This window comes from Stegostoma tigrinum, chromosome 21 (genome assembly GCF_030684315.1).
Source record: "Stegostoma tigrinum isolate sSteTig4 chromosome 21, sSteTig4.hap1, whole genome shotgun sequence".
NCBI lineage: Eukaryota > Metazoa > Chordata > Chondrichthyes > Orectolobiformes > Stegostomatidae > Stegostoma > Stegostoma tigrinum.
In genome coordinates this window covers 37,601,529-37,628,351 of record NC_081374.1, presented here as the reverse complement: position 1 = coordinate 37,628,351, position 26,823 = coordinate 37,601,529, and the positions used below count along the sequence as shown (strand labels likewise).

The window sequence follows — 26,823 nt, the reverse complement described above, 5'->3', positions numbered from 1 at the left end:
TTGAGCCTATTTTCAATGGAGCAGTGTAGACTTAGAGGTAAACTGATGGGTTTGTAAAATAATTAGCTATCTAGATAATGTGCCTGTTGGCAGATTTATTCCTATAAAAGAAATTGGAGAGGAAACAGGGCCTGAGTTTATAAAAGAGGAGAAATAGGAAATTCCTCTGCAGAGGGCAGTGAGGGTCTGGAATATGTTGCCATGTGCTTTAGTGGGCATGTCTTCAATAGAAAGACAGGCCATTCAAGGAGTTTGCATAATATAGAAGGTAAGTGTCATTATGGTTAGCACTTGGTGCATGGCATTGATTACTGGAAGGAGTGGAACTTCCCAGAGCATATTTATTGGCTTTTACACTTTTCCTATTGTTTTTCCTTTCACCATTATAGGGATACAATTAGGGGAAGGAGAGGTCATTGATTGAAGAGATGCTTAGCCACAATGATCCAACCATGACGATGTGAGATTTGAAGATTCAGCTGGTCCTATCACTCTTGCCTATCATGTCTATATGTCTCCGTTTAATTGCTCCTCTAGAGCAATAAAAAAGTCCAACGAGCTTTAATGCTGAGTTTGTGTTTTAACTGCAATTACTGTCAGTAATTTTAGAGGTATAGGCTGAAGTTATAGACTGTCCTTTGAACACTTAAACAGAATGACTGTAACTTATTGAACAATTAAGATCTGCACTTGGTCTAATGCATTGACAACATGAGCCCAAGTGTATTTTTCTCCCAGTCTCTTGTTGAAATGTTTCTACTTGCATGATTCCTCTATTTCTCATACCAACTGCCTTTACAGAAGCTTCATTTTAAGAAAGTAATTACTAATTTCAGTTACGAACCTTTATCCATTAGAAGTGTGTTTAACATTGTTTGAGCAGATCTTAGCACCATCATAATAAAGAGATGCTCATTTCTACCATCTTAGCAGAATTTTAATCATTTATAAAAAGGGGAGAGAGACCCCATTCATTATCCAGTCTCCACCATGTTTTCTGTTATAAAGATGCAACTTACATAAGACTGATTGTACAAATAGTATGTAAGATTGTCTAAGAAGTTCATTCTAAACATAAACTATTTAGAGGTGTTACTGACAGATCTACAATGGGAAACATAACAAGATGTTGGTCTCCCCATTTCAACTTGAGCCACAACCTCTCGCACCACCCTCCCCCCCCCCACTCACTCCATCTCATCCCACACACCTCACCCCACCACCAGATGTCTCACCCATATCTGTCTATGCTTCAACCAGCCACGTGCAATGTTTGCTTGAGCTGTCAGTATGTATTCCTCCTGCTTCTGGGGACTACCCTCTGCAACATGACAGCAATGTGAGAAGCACATGTTGGTCCTTGGTGAGCCCTTCCTTCAGAATCAAGTTCAAGCGGTTTGTCACAGCCAGGTTCACTTGAGCAATGACAGTGCACTTTCTTGAGAGAGAATGATTTTGCTGTTTAATCATGGGAGTCCTAAAGTTAGAATAAAGGGTTGAGTTCACACAACTTTGCCTGATGGTGAACACATCTTGACTGCAAAGGGCTCTAAGTAGTTGTCAGAACTGGGACTGGATTCAGCTCTGATCCACAAAGATATCAGGCTCTCTCACTCTTTTTGTAAAGACATTCAATCGATTAAGTATTTCAGTCAGAGATTGAAACCATTTGACAGCTACTTTTCTGCTTTATCTTCATTTAGAAATATGTTAAACTCTCCCTTCTTCATTTTATAGGATGTATTTGTGTCCTGTTCCGTCAAACTGTTCAACTATATCAGCTTTTAACCCAGTAAAAGTCGTCATAATTCAGAATATTATATTTTACTGGAAAATATGCTTGGGTCAGAAAGTCACAAAAAAAATAGAATAAAGAATAATTTGAGCTCCTTTCCTAATTTCCCCTGCTCCAAAAATGGCAGCGTCTATTTTTTCAGGAGTCTCAAGCATTTTGTATTTCACATGAAAGGTGATGGAGCTGCTTCAAGGAATATCTTGCTTTTATACACCATTTTACCACATCCTCAGAATGCTCTGGAACGAGCTCATAAATTTAGTGTAGTTGTGGGTGCAAACACAACAGCTAATTTCACACACAGATCCCACAGAGAACAATTGAAATGAATGATGAGTTAATTTTTTTGGGTGATGTGAGTTGAGAGAAGAATTGTTGTCCAGAACCTATAACTATCTGACTTAAGGGTATGAGTCAATAACTGAGCCAGGCTGACACCTAAATTAAAGTTATGCCCTGCTATTGATTTGCAAAAACCTGTAGGGTAGTTTATTATTATTGGTCATCATTTTCAGAAGCTGCCAAATCCAGACATTTCTTGTACTCACTCACTCACAGGAGAAAAAATTTCAAACATTGAGACATGCATCAGAGGTAAGGCCTCATCTCTGCATTATAAACAAATGGTATTGTTTGCATGGACATCTGATTCACTATGTAATTAGATTCCTCTGGTCTGCAGGATGTGTTGGACATGCTGCTTAATTCTTGTGTTTGAATCAGTCCCATGTGCTCCTTTCATCCTTCTAGTGTGTACCACTTTACTAGTGATAAAGCCTGATCAGCATTGCAATTTATTTTGTGTGCTCATGTGTTTATTTTTTAACTGTTTGTGTAATGCGATGAGAGGAGAGAAAAGGTGGACCCACTAAACTGCTCCTTGTGTATTGAACTGAGATGAGGATTTTGTTTATACTACTTTGTCTCTGTAGTTGCCAGTTAAGCATGTGCAGTTAGTAGGGATTCTCCTTGATGAGTAAAATCAAAATGATTAAAAGGTAAAATAAAGAAGTCTTCCCAAAACATTGTTAATGTGGTGACATTTAAAAATAAGGTCAGTGAGACAAGAGATCATCTAACTTTATCATGGCCTATCATTAGGGATGCTGCCTTCATGAAAAAGTGCCTGGGGATGTAGCCAAGAGCTGTGACAATCTCCAGTGAAAAACAAGTGAGTTATCCTGCATCTTTTTCCTCCTCTCACTTCCGACAAGAGGTACATGAGCCACAACACTCAGCTGCTATCTCATGCAGGCCATTTCCAGGGTGTCTTACCTCATGCACTCAAACGTCATACCTCTTGACGTTTGTCACACTCGAGGCTGTACAGAGAGTGTCAGCAGATTTTTATTCTTAGGAGCATCACTAAAGGACAGAGGCTGATCTTATCCAATGTTTACACAAGTGCTCTTTCAAACAGGGTTTATCTGAATCTTTGGCAGAATTCCTCACTTCCATTTACCGATCTGAGAAAAGCATCCACTGCCATACCTGGGACCTTTCTGTCACAAAAGAATCCTGCAGTATGTTTAACATCTGCACTAACATTGGCAGAGCTTGAAAGCATGCATTTGGAACATTTTTTCTCATTAGTTTATACTTGTATGCAAATAAAAGGATTTGCAAACTATTTTCTCAAAAGTTTGAATCTTAGAGGAGCCCGTCAAATCTTTGGAGTTAGAAATGTCTTGAGTAAAATTCAGATTTGATTCTTACTGCCTCAGAAAACCCTCTACTGAAATGTTGATCCTGTCCTTGCTCACAGGTATTACATTTTGCTTTTGTGGTTATGCTTCTAGTTCTATTTACCAATCCCCAGACCCCTCAAATCACTGCCTTTGTGAAATTCCAGCTTTTGGGTTATGTTTCCAGAAATTTTCATAACGTAAACCATTGGGTTGGTTTAGCTTAGTTGGCTGGGGTGGCTGGTTTGCAATGTGGGTTTGATTCCTGCACAGGAATTTCCTTCTCAACCTCATGCCTCTGCCTGGGTTGTACTGCCTCTCTCTGTGACACAGCGCGGACCTATAGTGTGGGAATTACCGTGGTGGCTTATCTTTTCATGCAAGCAGTACAGCAAAAGTCCATTCTTCCACTCGCTTCTACATCTTATGACAGAAGCATCAGCTTTTAAGAGTTTTAGTGAATTTGCATCAGGCACAAAGCAGAACATGAGCCAAAATTTTACCTCCTCCTGTTTCACTTGGCTAGTGGATGTCTCAGAGTTGCTGACACAGATTGTATTAATTATGTTTCAGTCACAGCTGCTCTTGAAGAACATATGTTCCTATACTCCCGAATATTCAATGTCATACATTACTTAACTCGTGATTTTTTCACAATAGGCATCAAAATTCACTCAATTCCAGCTTAATAGTACTCTTCATATTTAAATCCATGTTTTCCTCTGTTGATTATTTAAATGTAAATAACATTTTCTTATTGAGTGTCACGTAAGAAATAGTGGCATTTGTAAAAAAAAGCCTCTCTTCTCCTGTTTTCTCCAAGTGAAGTTTATGGACACTGATATAGGGTGCTGTGTCACTATTACTGAGGTATACAGGGTGTTGGTTATTGTGATATAGAGTGCCTCCGCAACCTTCTAGTACATTGAATCTAGTACTGTCAGTGATTTACCTAAGAAATTGAGACTCGATTGTCAATTATCTGGATGAAGGGACCGGGGCATTCTGGCGAAGTTTGCCAGTGATACGAAGATAGGTGGACAGGCAGGTAGTACTGAGGAGGTGGGGAAGCTGCAGAAAGATTTAGACAGTTTAGGAGAGTGGTCCAGGAAATGGCTGATGAAATTCAATGTGAGGTTTTGCACTTTGGAAAAAAGAATACAGGCATGGACTATTTTCTTAATGGTGAGAAAATTCGTAAAGCAGAAGTACAAAGGGATCTGGGAGTGTTGGCCCAGGATTCTCCAAAAGTTAACTTGCAGGTAGAGTCCGTGATTAAGAAAGCAAATATAATGTTGTCGTTTATCTCAAGAGGGTTGGAATATAAAAGCAGCGATATGCTTCTGAGACTTTATAAAGCTCTAGTTAGGCCCCATTTAGAATAGTGTCCAATTTTGGGCCCCACACCTCAGGAAGGACATACCAGCCCTGGCGCGTGTCCAGCAGAGATTCACACAGATGATCCCTGGAAAGGTAGGTTAAACGTATAATGAACGGCTAAGGATCCTGGGATTGTACTCGAGTTTAGAAGGTTGAGGGAGATCTAATAGAAACTTAGAAGATACTGTATGGCTTAGAAGGGGTGGACGCTAGGAAGTTGTTTCCGTCAGGCGGGGAAACTAGGACCCATGGGCACAGCCTTAAAATTAGAGGGGGTAAATTTAAAACCGAAATGAGACGACATTTCTTCAGCCAGAGTGTGATGGGCTTGTGGAATTCATTGCCATGGAGTGCAGTGGAGGCTGGGACGTTAGATGCCTTCAAGGCAGAGATCGACAAATTTGTGATCTCAGAAGGAATCAAGGGCTACGGGGAGAGTGCAGGGAAGTGGAGTTGAAATGTCCATAAGCCATGATTTAAATGGCGGAGTGGACTTGATGGGCCGAATGGCCTTACTTCCACTCCTATGTCTTATGGTCTAATTCTGGTGGGAAATGATCATTAGATTATGAAGCAGGTGTTAGCAAGGGTTAAAAAAGTTCTGAAAGTGACTCATTGTTGGTTCCTAAATTCATATGAGCCAAACAGAGAAATTTCAAATTCTGATCTGTGGCAAGTTAATTGCAATGTCTGGAGTGAAGTGGTATAAGTAATTGGAAGTCACAAGGAGTGGTTTTTCAGTAGGCTTTAATGCTTTGAAAAAGCAAACTGGATTCTCATGATTGTATCCACTAATTTCTAATGATGGTATTTGTTGCACTGTTTCTAAGATCCCAAATGCCGCCTTGCTCCTGTTTCGCCATCACCAGCTCATGCTTCCAAGAAGTGGAGAAAGAGCACAAAAAACTAAGACATGGTGCCTCAGTGGTTAGCACTACTGCCTCACGGCACCAGGGACCTGGGCTCAATTTCACCCTCAGACAACTGTTTGTGTGGAGTTTGCACATTTTCCCTGTGTCTGCATGGGTTTCCTCTGGTTTCCTTCCACAGCCCAAAGATGTGCAGGCTAGATGAATAGGCCATACTAAATTGCCTGTAGTGTTCAGGGATGTGTGGATTAGGTTGGTTATGAGGGGTGGTGTGGATTTGTTGGGCTGAAGGGCCTGTTTCCACACTGTAGGGATTCTTTTTAAAAGAAAAAGGACTGTATCTAAATAATGAGGCCTTCCTCAAGGTGACCGCCTCCAGTAGAATCTGCCGTGTTGTGTTTTTGTACATTATTTCTTTTTTACTCTGCAATGTCCTTGATATTAATCAGCAATTTAAGTGAATTGTGACAACTACATGACAGGAGTGAAGCAAAAGCTGATTGAGGCAATGCTGACAGCACTGTCTGTATTACAGTAATTGAAGTCATTCACAAGCAAAATACTGCAAATTGTCAGACAGACAGGAAGGAAACTCACCATCAGAATACATGAACGTCAGCTAGTAGCAAAACAGCACGATGAACTCTCCTTAATATCTGTACATTCAGACAATGAAGGCCATTAGTTTAACTGGGACAGCATAACCACAGTAGCCAAAGCCAAACGTAGGCACACATGGGAATTCCTAGAGGCATGGTTCATTACTCATTCATCAATCAATAAACATATAGAATTAGATCCCATATACAGACCCATACAGATCAAAACCAGAAATGACATTACTCACCATAATGGACCAGACAGTATAAATTCCAAGTGGAGTAGAATAACATCGCTTCATCGGGTGCTCCGCTGATGATGTCACCTAGCATGGTGACAAAACTTCTGAACAAAACCAAAACAGCTCAGCAAGCAAGTCAACACCCTCACCCACAACCCGAGCTACAGGTCTTCGCCAAAACTTTATTCACTAGGTTTTAGTCAGAAAGCACCACAGTAACTGAAACCTCACAGTTGAGTAGGGCCATGAGTGGTGTTCAGTAGAGTAGATTTTCAGTTTTGGATGGATTTTGGCTTGCTATTTATACTTTTGAATCAGAAATCAGACCTGGGAGCTCCCATTGCAAGTGTTAACATTTCAGAAGGACTTTAACAACACATTGATGTTGCCTTTTAAAGAGCTAACTACTCATAATAACAGGGACTTGGTTTCATGATATAACATGATAAAGTTATTGGGTCTTTAACAGCTGGTGAGGTTTAGACAGATGTGTGCCATTTAACTGGAGGATCGGAGATGGCTCAGTTTGTAGCCAATCTAACATTGTTGTGCCTCTATTGAGGTTAAATCTATTGCAGCATCTACAACAATAATGAATCAAGAATAAAGCTTAGTTGTATTTAAATACCAGAATGCAGGAGGTCAATTAGCTCAATTGCCCAGACATCTACCGTGTGGATCAGATTAACACCAACAGCATGGGGTTCAATCCCCGTTCCAACTGAGATAGACTTGGGGCTTGTGTATGTACCGTCCTTGTAGCAAAGATTCCTGGCATTATGTCATGGTTCACCAGTGTGCAAGGCCATACCCCAGATGGAGAGACTGTTGAAAGAAAATTTTTGGAATTATTTCATTTCCTGCTTGGATGCTCCACTTAACATGTACAAAGCCAATGCTGTTAATGCTCAATGCAGACTCTGAAATAGAACCATTTTTCTAGTGTTTGTTAGTTGCTCCAATTCTCAACTGTTAATCAGAGAAAATTAACAGTGGGCAAAATTCTGAAGTTGATGATCTGAGCTGGTTTAATGGCCCTAAATAAAGACCTTCCTTCAGTAAAGCACTTCAGTGCAACTGTGTGTTGGGTGGTACAGTCTGCTGTAACTATTTGAGATGTTAAGCATTTTCACTGCAACAATTAGACTAGAGAAGGCTTTTAGTTTGCTTGCTATTTCTGCAATGACTGAAAATATAATGAAGTCATCCAAGTGTTCCAGTTTGCCTGGTCATTAACTTAAGCGCATTGTCTTCTTGGAATTATTGCTCATGACTCCATTATACCTGAAAGGTAATGTTGCCCGCTGAATGGAGTCTGGAGACTGCATAACCTATTTTCTGCAATTAAGCTGTATGTCAGGATTATTCATCAGAAGCTAGCATCTCATTACACCAGAATACTAATGCTTGTGGGAGAGTGTTAAAATAGGTAATTGAACTTGTCTGTGCATTGAAATCCAATGCAAGGTCAGAAGGCAATGAGATAAAACATCTTGGAATAATGTTCACTTTTCAGAAGACAGGAATAAAGTGGAAACCGAAATTATCCTAAATATCTGAGGCTTATGGTTGCCTCCAGTGTTATTGGTAGATGAATTCTTCAGGCTGTTTCTATTAAATATTTCAGTACCATAACACTAATGTAAGACAGTGTGTACTTCAGCCAAAATAAAGTCAAGGCAGAATGCTGCCACAAAATAAGCCTGTGTCATAGATTTAGGATGTGCAATAGATATCCTGTTGGATTTAATAACATTGGACTTCACGATAAGTGAACTTCAAATCCATCATGTTTAGGAGTGATCCTTTCCTGCCAACTATTCGTTTGTGCAATTGTGTGATCCAGGGGCTGGAACTGTATATGCACTGGATCCTGTGAACTGTACGTGTTCTGGAACCTGTGAATTTGCATGTTGCAGCAAGTGTGCCACAGAATTCTGTTAAAGCCAAAACATTTAATATTAGATTCCTTACAGTGCGGAAACAGGCCCTTCGGCCCAACAAGTCCACACCATCCCTTGAGGCATCCCACCCAGACCCATCCCCCATAACCCACACACCCCTGAACAGTACGGGCAATTTAGCATGGCCGATCCACCTAGCCTGCACATCTTTGGACTGTGGGAGGAAACTGGAGCACCCGGAGAAAACCCACGCAGACACAGGGAGAATGTGCAAACTCCTCACAGACAGTTACCCGAGACTGGAATTGAACCCGGGTCCCCGGCACTGTGAGGCTGCAGTGCTAACCACTGAGCCACCGTGCCGCCGTGTTTCTCGAGAAGGAGTGAGGTGTTGCTAGGACCTTGTGATATTATTGCTGGCCTTCTAATCCAGAGACCCAAGTAATATTCTGGGGAGTTTCAAGGAAACAATCCTACCCCACCTCCCAAGACATTTTTCCATCCCCACCCTTGTCTGCTTTCCGGAGAGACCACTCTCTCCGTGACTCCCTTGTTCGCTCCACACTGCCCTCCAACCCCATCACACCCGGCACCTTCCCCTGCAACCGCAGGAAATGCTACACTTGCCCCCACACCTCCTCCCTCACCCCTATCCCAGGCCCCAAGATGACTTTCCACATTAAGCAGAGGTTCACCTGCACATCTGCCAATGTGGTATACTGCATCCACTGTACCCGGTGTGGCTCCCTCTACATTGGAGAAACCAAGCGGAGGCTTGGGGACCGCTTTGCAGAACACCTCCGCTCGGTTCGCAATAAACAACTGCACTTCCCAGTCGCAAACCATTTCCACTCCCCCTCCCATTCTTTAGATGACATGTCCATCATGGGCCTCCTGCAGTGCCACAATGATGCCACCCGAAGGTTGCAGAAACAGCAACTCATATTCTACTTGGGAACCCTGCAGCCCAATGGTATCAATGTGGACTTCACCAGCTTCAAAATCTCCCCTTCCCCCACCACATCCCAAAACCAGCCCAGTTCGTCCCCTCCCTCCCCACTGCACCACACAACCAGCCCAGCTCTTCCCCTCCACCCCTCCACCCACTGCATCCCAAAACTAGCCCAACCTGTCTCTGCCTCCCTAACCTGTTCTTCCTCTCACCCATCCCTTCCTCCCACCCCAAGCCGCACCTCCATCTCCTACCTACTAACCTCATCCCACCTCCTTGACCTCTCCGTCTTCCCTGGACTGACCTATCCCCTCCCTACCTCCCCACCTATACTCTCCTCTCCACCTATCTTCTTTTCTCTCCATCTTCGGTCCGCCTCCCCCTCTCTCCCTATTTATTCCAGAACCCTCACCCCATCCCCCTCTCTGATGAAGGGTCTAGGCCCGAAACGTCAGCTTTTGTGCTCCTGAGATGCTGCTGGGCCTGCTGTGTTCATCCAGCCTCACATTTTATTATCTAATATTCTGGGGACCCAGGTTCAAATTCTGCCACAGCAGAAGGTGGGATTTGAATTTAATAAAAACTCTGGAATTATGAGCCTAATGATGACAATGAATCTATTGTCAGTTGTTGAAAAAAACCCCACCTGGTTTGCTCACGTCCTTTGGGGAAGGAAACTGCATTCCTTACCTGGTCTGGCCTGCACGTGACTCCAAACCCACAACAATGTGGTTGAATCTTAGCCGCCTTCTGCATAATTAGGGATTAGCAATAAATGCCGGCCAGCAATGCCCACATCCCATGATTGAATTAAACCGAAATCTTTAAAGGCTTCAAAAGATTTGGGGCGAAAGCAGGAACAGGGTACTGAGGAGGAAGCTCTGCCATATTAAATGGCAGAACAGGCTTGAAGGGCCTATTTTGCTCCTATTTTCTACGTTTCTTCTAACTTGCAAAAGGTAAATCATGAACACCAGGATGTAACTCAATCATCGGTAGAAACTGTTACATTTTACATGAGAAAAAAGATGAAGTACAACACAGTTTACAGTGAAATTCAACCCATTTCCCCATACTTTTCATTTAAAAAAGACTACGGTAACTTTATTAATGTCTTAATATGATCCACACTTCACTGTGAACAGGAGGCAAACAGAGGGATAGAAACTGAGTATAGGCAATAAGCAGCAGGTTTAAATAAGGATTAGGAATCGTCGCAGGCTTGTCAGCTGAAGGACCTGTTTCTGTGCTGTAATATTGTATTGTATACGAATCAGGAGCTTCTAACTTTAAAAATGTTCGTTTTGCCCTTTGAATATCAAAAATTGCATGCCGTCGTATAGCGACTTCTAAAACCTTGCACGGTATGTTTTGTAGAAATACATGTGACAATAAATTGCTATTCTATTCTATATTGTAGAACATTATATTCTATGTCAATTCTTTTGACTGTTTTTTTCGAGAGAAGTTTGACTCAGAAATTGATTTCTGAGTCTCCCAAGTGTCTGTATCATGGATTAATTTGATTAATTTCCAATTAAAAATTTAAATAAGGAAAACTACTCACCGACCCATCCCTGATGCAAACCATCAGTTGTCTGGTCAGCAAAGACCAATGTTGTATTCAAACAAATTGATCCATGCTTTCCATCTAGGTACAGTTGACTCTTAAAATGCCGTAATGAGCTCAACCTTGCCCAGCATGTGAGAGATGCACTTCTGTGAAATTTAATACCTGTCTCTGGGCAAGATTCCCCAATTTATTATAGTTTGAGCCAGGATACCCTAAATTGTCAAGTTCCCAGGTGAGCAGGGATGAATATTTTTATTCACCTGTCTTTAGGTTCGTCGCACCAACGTTAACTAAAGTGATTCTTTCCCTTGTGGATTCTCTTCTCACAGACCAAGTGAATTTATATTTTAAAAGGAACTAACTTAACCCGTCGTACTTAAGGCAACAGAGCAGTAAGTTTATAAGCTAGTAAATGGAGAAGAAATAACAGAAGAACACATATATGCTCAAATTAGAAATGACAGGTGAGTTGGAAAAAAGATAAAGGTTAAAAGTGATATCCTGATCAGTCTATGAGTTCAGTGAAGAGTAGACATTGGGATGTTGCAGCTGTTGTGTTGTGCCAGCAGCACAAATGTTGGCAGGTGAATGGCTGATTTTGAGATGTTTGGCTTTGCAGGACTTCTGATGATTTTTATCTCTTTCTTTCAACTATGGTTTGACTTACTTTCTGGCTTTTCTGCCTTCCTTCTCCACCAACACGGCAGCAATCGCAAAGGAATTTCTCAGCTCTGAGCCCCTCAGGTCACTTTCGTCCACCAGCCCACACAGACCAAGGCTGAAACTGTCTTTTAGCCACTGTTCCCGTGTTGAATCGAAGGGGAATACACAAACATGTTGGCAGTGCGGGATGTAATTAGCATGCAATGGCTTTCTGCTGGAACAGCGAAAGCTCTGAGCCCCTTATCTCTGTAGGCAGAAGAAATCACAGCCCAATATCTTTTGACTTGCCAGTCTCTCTTTAAACTGTTACTATTTGAAGCTCTCATTGGCACGTTCAGATGTGAAACTTTAGGGTTCCCCTCCAGGCAGCCACTGAATTTACATCAGCAGCCACTTTTCAGCAGAGTTTTAAACAAAAATTTTGTGAGTAAGAATTCAATCTGTTCATTAAGTATTCTAGGTTTCTGATCCATTGTTATGACATAACCCAGTTTTATTTCCTGGTGATGAGCATTGACTACATTTCCAGATAGCTGGTGTCATAGTGGCTAAATTTAAATCAAATATAACAGCATATTATTAATAAACCCAAAGGAGCCAGCATTGGCACAGTGCACCACAGGCTCTCACTCTGTGCTGTATTATTTTAGATTAGATTCCCTACAGTGTGGAAACAGGCCCTTCGGCCCAACAAGTCCACACCGCACCTTGAAGCATCCCACCCAGACCCATCCCCCTATAACCCACACACCCCTGAACACCACAGGCAATTTAGCATGGCCGATCCACCTAACCTGCACATATTTGGACTGTGGGAGGAAACCGGAGCACCCGGAGAAAACCCACGCAGACACGGGGAGAATGTGCAAACTCCACACAGACAGTCGCCCGAGGCGGGAATCGAACCTGGGTCCCTGGCGCTGTGAGGCTGCAGTGCTAACCACAGAGCCACCTTGCCTCCTAGAACAAAGAAACAAGGAGCTTTAAGTGTGATATTCACCTGAATACATCATTTCTCCTGCATTAATATCTTCTTCCCGTTGAACATTTGGCTTATTTATCCATGTAATTTGTTGACTCGGATCACTTCTACTGGCTGCTGTCAATATTCAGTCAGTAGCTTTTAGCCACTAGGAGGACAGGTTATATGTAATATAACAAAGTGTAAAGCTGGATGAGCACAGCAAACCAAGCAACATCTCAGGAGCACAAAAGCTGACGTTTCGGGCCTAGACCCTTCATCAGCGAGGGGGACGGGGAGAGGGTTCTGGAATAAATAGGGAGAGAGGGGGAGGCGAACCGAAGATGGAGAGAAAAGAAGATAGGTGGAGAGGAGAGTATAGGTGGGGAGGTAGGGAGGGGATAGGTTGGTCCAGGGAAGACGGACAGGTCAAGGAGGTGGGATGAGGTTAGTAGGTAGGAAATGGAGGTGCGGCTTAAGGTGGGAGGAAGGGATGGGTGAGAGGAAGAACAGGTTAGGGAGGCGGGGACAGGCTGGGCTGGTTTTGTGATGCAGTGGGGGGAGGGGACGAGCTGGGCTGGTTGTGGGATGCAGTGGGGGGGAGGGTATGAGCTGGGCTGGTTCTGTGATGCTATGGGGGGAGGGGAAGAACTGGGCTGGTTTTGGGATGCGGTGGGGGAAGGGGAGGTTTTGAAGCTGGTGAAGTCCACATGGATGCCTTTGGGCTGCAGGGTTCTCAAGCGGAATATGAGTTGCTGTTCCTGCAACCTTCAGGTGGCATCATTGTGGCACTGCAGGAGGCCCATGATGGACATGTCATCTAAGGAATAGGAGGGGGAGTTAAAATGGTTCGCGACTGGGAGGTGCAGTTGTTTATTGCGAACCGAGCGGAAGTGTTCTGCAAAGCAGTCCCCAAGCCTCCGCTTGGTTTCCCCAATGTAGAGGGAGCCACACCGGGTACAGTGGATACAGTATACCACATTGGCAGATGTGCAGGTGAACATCTGCTTAATATCGAAAGTCATCTTGGGGCCTGTGGTGGGGGTGAGGGAGGTGGTGTGGGGACAAGTGTAGCATTTCCTGTGGTTGCAGGGGAAGGTGCCGGGTGGGGTTGGAGAGCAGTGTGGAGCAAACAAGGGAGTCACGGAGAGAGTGGTCTGTCCGGAAAGCAGACAGGGGTGGGGATGGAAAAATGTGTTGGGTGGTGGGGTCGGATTGTAGATGGCGGAAGTGTCGGAGGATGATGCGTTGTATCCGGAGGTTGGTGGGGTGGTGTGTGAGAACAAGGGCGATCCTCTTGGGGCGGTTGTGGCGGGGGCGGGGGTGTGAGGGATGTGTTGCTTCACACTTTGTTATCTTGGATTCTCCAGCATCTGCAGTTCCCATTATTTCTGATACAGGTGATATGTAATGTTCAGTTTGATTATAGAAAAATTAGATGTACATTTATTAGCTGTGCACATACTTAATAAATATATAGACTGCTGCAGTGCTTTGTGTTTTGACAGTTATTGCTGCAGTCTTGGCTATTATTGGGTGTTTGAGAAACAAGTTTGAACGGTTTGGGAAGCTCTACCAGCAACCCAGAGCCAGTACAAATTGCTTAGGAAGGTCATCGAGTTTTACAGATGCCAGGTTTTGCATTACTCTAAATGAAACAGGAGCCCACCCGTCTGCTGTCATTTGGATCACTTTCTTCATGGCCACATGGTTGTCTGTGTTGGCTGAAAGATGTATTTGATGATAATGCTAATACATTACCTCCTGCCCATAGCAGCTGGGAGAAGCAGGTGAGTAGGCATGTTTCATGAGTAATGAACCATCCTAGTAATCCTGCTTCAGCTGTACAATATAGCCAGTCTTTTAGTTTGAAGCTAAATAGTCCTCAACTTTGATGGGAGGACTCAATGCATTATAAGAATTCATTCATTCCCTGACTTCAAAGCAAGTCACAGAATGAATTCCCTGCTTTGCCTTTGTGGTCTGACATTTAATTGGCAATAAACAAGTGATCGCGTGTAATTTGAACATGTTTTTTGCTTGAATCAAATGGAAAGTAGGAGGTAGCTTTATAAGGGAACAGAATCTGGAATTGTTTCCATCAGGTCCATTGGGACATTTTACTACATTCACAGTGATGTACAAATGCACAAGATTAATGCATTAAATCAACATTTACTGCTTAAATAGAAATTGCTGTATGTTTCCCTAGAGTTACAGCTGTCTCTAAATCATTGCCTCATCTCTTCCTTCCAGGATGCTTTTATTCTTCTTTCATTCTGCTCTGAAACTCACAACTGCATTTATTCCCTTACATTTAATGGAGTGAACGTGAATTTGGTTATTTTTTGGACTGAAATAAGTTCACCTATACACCACAGCAGAACAGAATAAAATTCTTGAAAAGATAAGTTTGCTGACTGCATAACCCCAGCATTAGTTTACAGCTGAAGACCAGTGACAATGAGATGGCTGAGGCAGAAAGAATGAATCTCTAATAGCGAAGACCTGAGGGATAGGATCACAACAATCATAATCCTGGGAGACATGGATTGATCATATTTCTGAAGTCTCACACCACTGTGCGATGGATGACCCATGGATTGCTGCAAATAGACCCCTTCCACTGTCCATCTGGATCCAAACCAGTCAGTAAGACATAAAACCAAGGTACTTAGCCTGAGCGCTTAAGCCAACATGTCGGATTTTGAAGTAAATTCATGTTATTTTTCTTCTCAACCCTAGGCTATTGAAATCAAGCTTTAGCCTATTTGTCCCATCAAGTTGTGTCAATCCAATAAAGGCAAAAAGTAGGGGAGTGGGGATTTAGGGGACAGCTGCGTCTTCTGGAAGCAGACTGTGGAACATATTCATGGGCATTTAGGGGAGATGCCAGGGATAACCATTGTAAAGAGAGAGTAACTGTAACACAGGAGGGTGCGAACTCAGTCAGGAATGGATGGGAATCAGGGCCATGTGGAAGGGAGAGATTTGATAATGGTGAGGAACACCAATCATAGAGGACAGGGTAGGGGAGAGTAAGAGAATACCTGGCATGGTCATGTCTTATATCAGGGGCTGAAGGGAAAAGTGGGCAACAGTAGGCTCATATAGATGGGTAGAGTAGGGATTTGAGAATGTGCAGAACTTATGGACTACCAGGAAAGGAATTCTAGAAAGAGACGCTCTCTGCAGATAGCCACAAATATTAACAAGCTTAATAACTTGATTCACCAGACATTTTAACACTGCTGCTGACCCTGTCTCTCTCCCATCCCAAATCACTGCCGACACAGCAATTGAGGGACACTGGTTCCAAACTGCTTTGTACATGTGCCTGATCAGAGTTTAACTACCAGCTGCCAGCCGTATCATACTGCAGTACCATAAAAAAGTCAATGCTTTTATCAATGATAGGTGTGAAAAGATCTATTGCCATTAAACATTTCAAGTTGGTTTTATCAACCTCAAACTAGGCCATGATTGGAAACCCATTCCAAATATTTAAGATCAAATAAATTAATTTGTTCACATTTTTCATGTGAAATATTTCACAGCTAAAGCATATGGGTTTGATTTGGTCTCCTGCATATCTCTTTGCTTCTTCACTCCCATCTTCTAAACACACATATCTCCGAAGTTAAATGTCATTGTTACGTAATGTCTCTGTTTCCACCACATCTGATTCTCTTTGTGTGCTGTCTGGAGGCTTTAAATTTCATAATATTCATGCCTAGCATCATCACAATGAAAACAAAACCCAGTCCTCACCCAAAGATCACATGAAGCCACTAGCACCTAGAATCTCTGCTGACGTGGCGCAGGACATCCAGAAATTTTCATTTCATTTACATTCATAAAGAATTTTCATCTCATGAAACGTTGGTTGAGCATTAAGTGGAGTATTTAATTTAGTTCTAAGCACTGAGCTCGAGAAAGGGTGTGGCAGTTTGAGTGAAATGCTAAAATGTTTGATGAGAATGCCCTCAGGAATCAGGCACTTTGGTTCCGTGGGTGAACTGAAGAAGCAGAATTTGCTTTCTTTTATTCATTCAGGGGTGTGGGCGACACCAACGTTTACTAGAGAAGAGGAATTTGAGATTTTAAATCATGACGAATCGAAACCAAGTAAGCAGGGAGAACTACTTCCCATTGGTGGAAGGGTGTAGAACCAGAGGACTCAGACTTAAAGTGATTACAAATGTTTTTTTCAACAAAACTGATGTTTGGGATCTGGAATGCATGTGTGGTGAAGGCAGATTGAAATGCAACTTTTCAAAGGGGAAACCTTCCAATGACAGTGTGATGGTACACCAGGACAAGAACCAACACACTGACTACACAAACGCACACCCAGAACAGCCGGGGCTGACACCCATCTTTCGAGAAGGCTACATTATGACAAAATCTGAAAGAGTTGTTGAGCTGTCAAAACACTATATGCATTCTTAGACTTCTGTACTTGTAAATTATAGAATCTTTATTGCTGTATGACTAATATTTTGTCAAAAGACAACGTTTATATGTTCTCACCTGAAGCAAACAAGGGCTATCTTTGGAAAAATACAGGCAGTATCTGATCCCATTTGGAGTGATGTCCCTTGAAGAAACTCATTAAACCAAATGAGCCAAGGACTTGGATAATGTCACATGTCCACAAGCATTGTAGCCACAGTCTTTGTCCGCAATTAAAATCTACTGCGTAGATTCGTTTAGTTGTAAACAAACCCAGCAGGGATCATTAAGGATACAGCTCTTTTATCTCATTTATGCTGCATTTAGAAAAAGCCAGAATATTCTTGCAGCCGGCACAGACTCACCGGGCTGAATGGCCTCTTTTTGTGCTTTAACTTTTCTATGATACGATTATATTTGATTGTCCAACTATTGTGACGTTGAAACTGTCCAAGCTTAGGTTCATGAAGACAGCATAGATCAAACCTGTCACTTGATCACTCTGATTACTCCATTATTTATTCACTTGACCAAAGGAATTATTTGGAGAGCAAGTACCCTTTTTCCTTAAGATTAAAATTCAGTTTAATTTAAAAAAGAAAATTGGCATTGTAGCATTTTAATAATGACTCTTCACAGAATTCAGAGCTGTCCCATTCAGGACTACTTTTAGTCAACTTGATCAGAGCTGCACTGTTCATTACCAGTGATTAATTGCACTGTCCTTGGCTGAAGAACATTCATAATGAAGGAACCGTGACCGATTAGTCATGTAAATCAATTCTTGCACTTGGGCCTGAAATGATAGCAATTCATTTGAAACCTTAATGAATGTAATAAGTAAAAATGCATTATGCCACCCTAACCAGAGACTGGGAAGGATGGGAAAACTATATTCCTACAACTACCAAATATGAGGGCTCTGTTCCGCATCCATAAAATAACACTGAGGGAAAAATAGGTTGTAACAAATTATGCAAGATAGCAGAAACAATGGCCGTGACATTCAATAATTCCTGAAAATAAGCACAAGAATCATGTTGTGCTATAGACCTACACCTGCTTTCGATGCAGGTCACAATCAAAATTCTCACTGCTTCTCAGTGAGTGAACATTAAACATATTGTGTACCAGAGTAGGGAGCACAAAATAATGAGACACATAAAGCTTGCTAGTCAGTAATTAAAGACAGCCTACAGTTCTGAAAGGGGAGGGACATTCTGCCTGGAGGAGATGCTGAAATTCAGTCCACAACTGATTCTGATCAGGAAAAGGCACAAATATCATAACTTGGCAAGTGGAGGTGCCAAGCATTTCTAAAACAAAGCAGGGAGTGGTCTGAGTGAAAAATGTCAAGAGTAGGAGAGGAGCAGTTTACCCAAACCAACCTTGCAAATTAAGTGGGACCAGATAGTAATGGCAGTTATTGTGCAATGGCTTTAGGGTCCTGGACTAATCTTGCAATGATATCGCAGAGCAGTTCCTCACTGAACATAAACAGCACAGCGTGAGGAATTAAGAATGAGAAGAGAAATACGTACAGACTAGGCAGGAGCTTGAAGTTGAGCTGTGTTAACCTTGAAAATGAGTACAGAATCATGTGGAGAAGCATGTAGTGCTTGCATGCGGTAGTAGAATTTATGGAATAGTCTTTCAATAACATAGCAATAAGATAAGAGCCTAGTATATTGCCAAATACCATATATTATAGAATTTAATCAAAATATATATTGAAGTGTTATGTAGAAGCCCTAACCTGAAAGTATTTCTTAACCTTGTTTTCTCATTGACTAGTTTGTCTTGAACCTAAACTCCTGGATGTGGACATAGGACCACACAACAGAAGAGAAATGAGAGGCACAGGCTGAGCCATGAGGATCTGTATACAGAGCCGCAAGGAGTTCAGTAAACTCACATGAGCTGTCAAGGTCTGTGAATGTATTTTAAATGCCATATTGCACCAGTTGCAATAATAAACACACGCATTTCTCAATGCATCATTCACCCACCCAATAATCGCTACCAATCACAGCTCATCCCTCAAATTCACAGTTTCACCTCACACACACGTTGCTGCAAACCTCACCCAGATCTTTACTTTGTTAACTGTTTAACCCTGACAGCTACATCAGCCGAATAGTTTGCACTGTATCACTGGCACACTTCGCGCTCTGTCTTGCAAAACATGGGTCACACATACCCAGAGGCAACGGCACTGAAATCGTGGGAAGGGACACGGCTACTCGAGAGGAAATGGTGCTCACCATGACTGGAGCAGCCATAACTGAAAAGGGGTTTATCACTGGTTCCTGGCTAATATTTATCCCTCTATTAATGCCAGAGAAAACAGATTATGGTCTTTATCATATTGCCGTGTGTGGGAACTTACTGCGCCCAACGCTTCAAAAATTAATTGGCTGTAAATTACTTTGACATATCATGTGGTCATGATTGAAGCTGTATAAGTGCAAGCCTTTTTGAGGTCACACGACACCAGGTTATGGCTGAGGCTCTGAGCTCTTGTGTTTTCAAATAAACCTAATGTTGTGTGATTTCTGACCTTGCCCAGCCCAGTCCAACGCCAACACCTCTGCATCAAGTCTTTTTAAAGGTTAAGACCAGCCAAACACGTCTGCTATCTCAGTAAGAGCCAACAGGAATCAATCAATCAGCAGACAATCTAAAGTAATTGGTGATGTCTTTGAACAGCAGCAATGGGACTCCTTCCAGATGTTTGCAGCTGTCTGATGTTCACAGGAGGTGTTTGCTGGAGCTTTGAGCTCTAAAATGGCAACACTGCTTTCGAATGAGTATTGCACACTGACCTCTATTCTGCAGGTTTTCGCGAGCACTGGGCCAGCTAATGATGTAGCTGCAACTAGAAGCAGCTGTATGCACCGCAAATTCCATTTTCAAGACACAACAAAATTTGTCATCTTAAACGATGAAACAGTATGGAGCTCGATTTCGTGGCCAATAACGGCTTCATTTGCACACTGCCTGAAATGCCTTGCACAGTGACCTAAGATAATTTTAAAAATATTAAGTGTATGCCTCCACTAAACACATCCTCCATCTCCCCCCGCTTTCAGATTTCCGAAATGATCATCACTCAGTGGTCCATGCCTTGAAGACACCTATTAGTCCTTTGCCCTCTCACAGCACCTCTCCATGCAAATGCAAAACTTCCCCTTTAACCCCTTACCTTGTCATCACGAAAAGCCACAGACGCTGTGCTGCAATTTTGGTTTGTTATGCTGTGTAGTTTTACTCTTGTTTTGTTTTGGGCTGTTCATAATTCTGCCATTTACCCCACCCCTTTACACAACCTTTGTTTCTTTCCCGGTCCCGTTACCAGTCCCCCTGGTTCTGTAATACCATAGCCCTTTTAACGTTACATTTCCTCTGTCTTTCACCCTGATATGGAGGTAACAGTGTTGGACTGGGGGGAAGCAAGGTCAGAAGTCGCACAGCATCAGGTTAAAGTCCAACAGCAACAAGAACGAAAGTTTAAAGTTTTCAAGAAGTTTGGTAGCTCGGGTTGTAGACGAGTTTGTGCTTATGCTCATTGAGCTGATGTGTTTGGTTGCAAATGCTCTTGTCACCCTGCTACGTAACGTTGTCAGTGCACCCCCAGTGAAGCATTAGTGTTCTGTCCCACTTTTTATTTAAATGCCTCAGTTTGTCGGGGCGTTTGGTACCTCTTCTGGTTCTGTTTCTCAGTGGTTTGTACACAGGGTCTGATTCAATGCAATTGAACACATCAACGTGATTGAACTCCATCAACACAGACCCTGAAATTATTGAACTCAATATTGAGTCCAGAGGGCTGCAGGGTCCCTGTCCGGAAACGAGATGCTGTTCTTTTAGCTAGCGCTGAGCTTCGCTGGAACACTGCAGCAAGCCTGAGACAGAGATGTCGGCCAGGGAATCAGGGTGGTGCGTTGAAGTGGCAGGCAACCAGAAACTCAAAGTCTTTTTTGCAAGCAGAATGTAGGTGTTCAGCGAAGTGGTCACACAATCTACGCTTCGTTTCCCAAATGTAAAGGAGACCAAAATGTGAGCAGCAAATGCCGTAGACAAAAATGTGGGAATTGCAGGTGGAGTGTTGCTTTACCTTTGAAGGTATGTTTGGGCCCTTGCACACTGAGGAGGGAGGAGGTAAGTCGGCAGGTGTTACACCTTTGGTAGTTGCCAGGGAAGGTGCTATGGGGTTGTGAGGGTGTGTTTGGAGTGAAGGATGATTGAACCAGGCTGTTCTGGAAGGCGGACAAGGGAGGGGAGGGAAATATGTGTCCAGTGGCAGCATCTCGCTGGAGGTGGTGAAAATGGTGTCTGATGATCTTCTGAATGTGTATGCTGGTGGGATGATGCAGAAAACCTGGGTACAAGTTTCACCTGGCCATGACACATCTGAATAGGTTGTTGAGAAAAAAAGAATCTAGAACTGCTCAACTCTTCTTTAAAAAAAAGCACAATTTAGTTTAGCCAAATGGAATTTATTTTCTCAGAAGCAAATGTCAACAATTGAGACAATTCTACTTTACACGTCTGTAAACACAGTTAGAAACATAGCTGCTACACAAAGAATGGGTTACGATCTTCCAGGCTCTCACAATATGGAAAATATGGTTCTGTACATTTATATTTCTTTTCCCTCCCTTGGTAAATCCTCAGATTACTCAGACTCCAACAATGCCAGTTCATCCTCTGTTTACTGGTTGCTGAGATCTGGAAGGAATCCTGATTTGCTTGGTCAGTTCCTTCGGAAGGGAAGTAGGTTTTAAAAAAGTTTTATTTTTGACCTCTACAGTACGACAGGTTTGAACCCGTGTGGCAGGTTGGTGTGCTCATTTCAATGATTGAAATGGAAGCAAGGCAGTTAAGGTGCAATGTACCAAGAAATGCCAGCTATGGCTTTGCATCCACCTGGGATGTGGCATCAGGAGAAGTGAAGTCAGGTACTTCTCCACAGAGGATAGGGAGCATCAGATGTTGGTTTGTCATGTCCTGCTCTGATGTCTCTCTTCAGATCCAGATTAAAGGTGAAAAGGCCTGGAATGGGGCGACTGGCATGCTTTGGTCATGAGTCATTGAGTGAGAACCTGGGAAAAGTGGCAACAACATCAAAAGAAGGCCAATTATGCAATCCTGTAACTGATACAATCTACAATGATTAAAATCCATAACAAAACTTGTCACTAACGTAACTGCGAAAAAAATTCATAATTATTAAAAACCCTACATTATTGGGAATTTTATCAGGGGAACAGTTTATAATCAGCTAACAATAATTGTGGGTTAAGATAAAGTGTGAAGCTGGATGAACACAGCAGCCAAGCAGCATCTCAGGAGCACAAAAGCTGACATTTCGGGCCTAGACCCTTCTTCAGAGAGGGGGATGGGGTGAGGGTTCTGGAATAAATAGGGAGCAAGAGGGAGGCGGACCGAAGATGGAGAAAAGAAGATAGGTGGAGAGGACAGTATAGGTGGGGAGGTAGGGAGGTGATAGGTCAGTCCGGGGAAGATGGACAGGTCAAGGAGGTGGGATGAGGTTGGTAGATAGGAAATGGAGGTGTGGCTTGAGGTGGGAGGAAGGGATGGGTGAGAGGGAGAACAGGTTAGGGAGGCGGGGACAGGCTGGGCTGGTTTTGTAATGCAGTGGGGGGGGAGGGGATGAGCTGGGCTGGTTGTGTGATGCAGTGGGGGGAGGGGAAGAACTGGGCTACTTTTGGGATGCGGTGGGGGAAGGGGAGATTTTGAAGCTGGTGAAATCCACATTGATACCATTGGGCTGCAGGGTTCCCAAGCGGAATATGAGTTGCTGTTCCTGCAACCTTCGGGTGGCATCATTGTGGCACTGCAGGAGGCCCATGATGAACATGTCATCTAAGGAATGGGAGGGGGAGTTAAAATGGTTCACGACTGGGAGGTGCAGTTGTTTATTGCAAACCAAGCAGAGGTGTTCTGCAAAGCGGTCCCCGAGCCTCCGCTTGGTTTCCCCAATGTAGAGGGAGCCACACCGGGTACAATGGATACAGCATACCACATTGGCAGATGTGCAGGTGAACCTCTGCTTAATATGGAAGGTCATCTTGGGGCCTGGGATGGGGGTGAGGGAGGAGGTGTGGGGGCAAGTGTAGCACTTCCAGCGGTTGCAGGGGAAGGTGCTAGGTGTGGTGGGGTTGGAGGGCAGTGTGGAACGAACAAGGGAGTCACGGAGAGAGTGGTCTCTCCAGAAGGCAGACAAGGGTGGGGATGGAAAAATGTGTTGGGTGGTGGGGTCGGATTGTAGATGGCGGAAGTGTCGGAGGATGATGTGTTGAATCTGGAGGTTGGTGGGGTGGTGTGTGAGAACGAGGGGGATCCTGTTTGGGCGGTTGTGGCAGGGGCAGGGTGTGAGGGATGTGTTGCGGGAAATGCAGGAGATGCGGTCAAGGGCATTCTCGACCACTGTGAGGGGAAAGTTGCAGTCCTTGAAGAACTTGGACATTTGGGATGTGCGGGAGTGGAATGCCTCATCCTGGGAGCAGATGCAGCGGAGGCGGAGAAATTGGGAATAGGGGATGGAATTTTTGTAGGAGGGTGGGTGGGAGGAGGTGTATTCTAGGTAGCTGTGGGAGTCGGTGGGCTTGAAATGACATCACTTACAAGCTGGTTGCCTGAGATGGAGACTGAGAGGTCCAGGAAGTTGAGGGATGTGTTGGAGATGGCCCAGGTGAACTTGAGGTTGGGGTGGAAGGTGTTGGTGAAGTGGATGAACTGTTCGAGCTCTTCTGGGGAGCAAGAGGCGGCGCCGATAGAGTCATCAATGTAACGGAGGAAGAGGTGAGGTTTGGGGCCAGTGTAGGTGCGGAAGAGGGACTGTTCCACGTAACCTACAAAGAGGCAGGCATAGCTGGGGCCCATGCGGGTGCCTGTGGCCACCCCCTTAGTCTGTAGGAAGTGGGAGGAATCGAGGCAAGCATAGCTGGGACCAACAATAATTGTAGTACAGCTTGTAGAATAAAAATAGAAAATATAGTCAGGTCTGAAGAGAGGAACAGACTTGCATTTTAGGTAGAGTTTCATCATTGGAGCAACATCTTGATCAGGAATTACCCACCACTCCCCTCCCCTCCCCACCCCCCCACCCCCCAAACCAAGACTCTGACCAGGATTTAGCCCCAAACCCAGACCCTGATCAGGATTTACCATTCAAAATCTGAACTTAATTTTTCCCTTTACAGGATTTACAGTCTGTTTTCAGAAATTTCTATTTCTTTTTCAGACTACAAACATTCCCAGTTTTTAACCTTGCAGTGAAAAAAATAATCTGTTGTAACAGCATCATGAAACATATACAGTGATAGAGAGGACAATGAAACAAACATGAGGCAACAAGCGTAGTCAACATTAATATTTTAGAACAAAATCAGTGAATAGATTTATCTTATGACCCTGATTACATAGCAATTCTTGAAACTCAAAGCTTAGATATTCTCTGTCTCACCCCATATGGAGAATTTATTTATCACCTCATGAAAGCTTATTAAAATTATAATAGTGCAATTAAAGTATTTACAGACTGAATTTGCGTTTTCTGCTCCAGCAGGAGGCAGCAATAGCAGGTCAGATAGATCTTCTTTGTGGAGAAGCCAGGAGAGAGCTAGCTCGGAGTCATCCTTGGCAGAAGGCAGCATGTTCTGCAGCACCATTGCTTTGAACAGCTTCTTTGGATGATTTGTTGGTGTTCAGATTCGAGTAGACATGCGATAATAAGGGAAGCCCGAGTTCCAACCAGTTAAAGGTGAATTGTTTGTTTTTTGCTGGTGCAAGCAATAGACTGAAAACAGAAGCACAACAATCTTTCAAAGTCTGTAGCCTCAGAATGATGCTAGGCAACGGTGTGCAGCAGATTTTAGGTATTTATATAAAATTACTTCTTGCACTATTTGACACCGGTACTAAGCCTTTAAAGGTGAAACCTTAAGATTAATGTCTCCACAAATTACATGGAATTATTTTACGTGCCAGAAATAAATTTCGACATGAGAGACTGCTAACAAAAACAAAAGCTAGTGGAATGGAAGGTGAATTATTAATCCGGGCCAGGAGATTGGTTAGACATTGGAAGATTGAGAATGGAGATAATGAGTATGTACTTAATATGAATGGGAATTCAACAAGGATGTTCAATGGCTGCTGAACTATTTGCTGCATTTACTAATAATTTGGATACACAGTAGAGAGAGTCATATATCCAGTTGTGATGCTGACACAAGTTTGGTGACATAGTCATGATGCAAAGGGGAGCATAAAATTTTAAACAAAAACTAATGGACAAAACAGCAGTCACTGGAGTGGTAATTAGGAGAACCAGGTACCATTATGGAGAAATGGGTTTGAATCAGGACGATAGAATTCAAATTCTATCAATAAGTTAGTGGAATTAAAACTTGTGGTCTAATGATGATTATAAAACCATTGTTAGTTGTCATTAAAACCCATCTGGTTCATTGATGTCCTATAGGGAAATAAATTTGCTAACCCTCACCTTGTCTGATCAATATGTGTCTCCAGATACACAACAGTGTGGTTGCCTTCGCTCTCTTCATCCAAGTCATTGATACTTATTGTAAAAAAAAGTTGAGGTCCCAGTATAGAGCCCTGTGGAATTCCACTGATCATGTCCTACCAATCAGGCAGACACCATTTAGGTATGCTGTGCTGTCCGCAGCCAGCCAATGTTCTATCCATGTCTGTTTGCAAGCCCCATACCATGAATTTGTACTTTGTACATTAACCTTTGAAATACCTTGACGAATACTGTTTCCCCTGTTGTGCAGCATATGCTCCCCTTTCAAAGCGCTAGAATAAAATTGGCTAAATGCAATGTAGTTTCCTACAACCAGCACCAGCATATCTAAAAATGCGTTCTCAGCCTGATGAAGCTGCAACATAATTACTGACATGCTAAGCAACACGCAGTAGCCAGAGTTTAGTGATACCATAACCAACAGATCAGATTTAAGCTCTACAGTACTGCCACATCCAGTCAAAATGATGGTAAACAATTAAGCAACTGACCACAGGGCTAGACTCCAAAAATAACGCCATCCTCAGTGATGGGAGATCCAAGCATACCCATGAAAAAGGGTGAAGTATTTGCAAGCCTCTTCAGCCAAAGTGCAAAGTGGATGATCAATCTTATCCTTCTTCTGAGGTTCCCAGCAGCAGAGATGACAGTTTTCAGATCATTCAACATGACACCAAAAAAAAATGGCTGAAGGCACTTGATTCCACAAAGGTAGGCCTTGATAACATTCTGGCTGTACTGAAAACTTGTGCGCTCCAGAACTTGATGCACACCTAACCAAGCAGTTCCAATACGGGTACAACACTGGCATCTACCAGATAACCTGGAAAATTGTTTCGATTTGTCCTGCCCTTAAAAATAAGCAAGGGAAATCCGACTCTGACCGTTACTGCCCCATTACCTAACTCTCGGTCTTCAGTAAAGTGATGGAACATGTCACCAACAGTGGTCTCAAGCTGCACTTGCTCAAAAATAACCTGCTCACTGATGCTCAGTTTGAATTCCACCAGGCCCACCGAACTCCTGACGAAACTCGCCACGTCTGGGATATGCAAGGCCGAGAACAAATGACAAAGGGAGATTAGAGAAATGATAGGCAGCAGAATCAAAGGCCACAATGAAAAAAAACCACAGTAGAAAAAAAAAAGTGGATTTGTTTTGTTCACT

General features: G+C 43.1%; 1 protein-coding gene across 3 annotated transcripts in view; it reads right to left on the bottom strand.

The window, feature by feature from the left end:
• Positions 1 to 24,225: 24,225 nt before the first annotated feature.
• The window catches only part of LOC125462620 (T-complex protein 11-like protein 1), a 43,378-nt gene continuing 40,780 nt past the window's right edge, over positions 24,226 to 26,823 (bottom strand). For all 3 annotated transcript variants that reach the window (XM_048552833.2, XM_048552831.2, XM_048552832.2), the window contains exon 11: positions 24,226 to 24,903. The gene's annotated coding sequence lies outside the window, so the exon portion shown is untranslated. The remainder of the gene's footprint in view (positions 24,904 to 26,823) is intronic.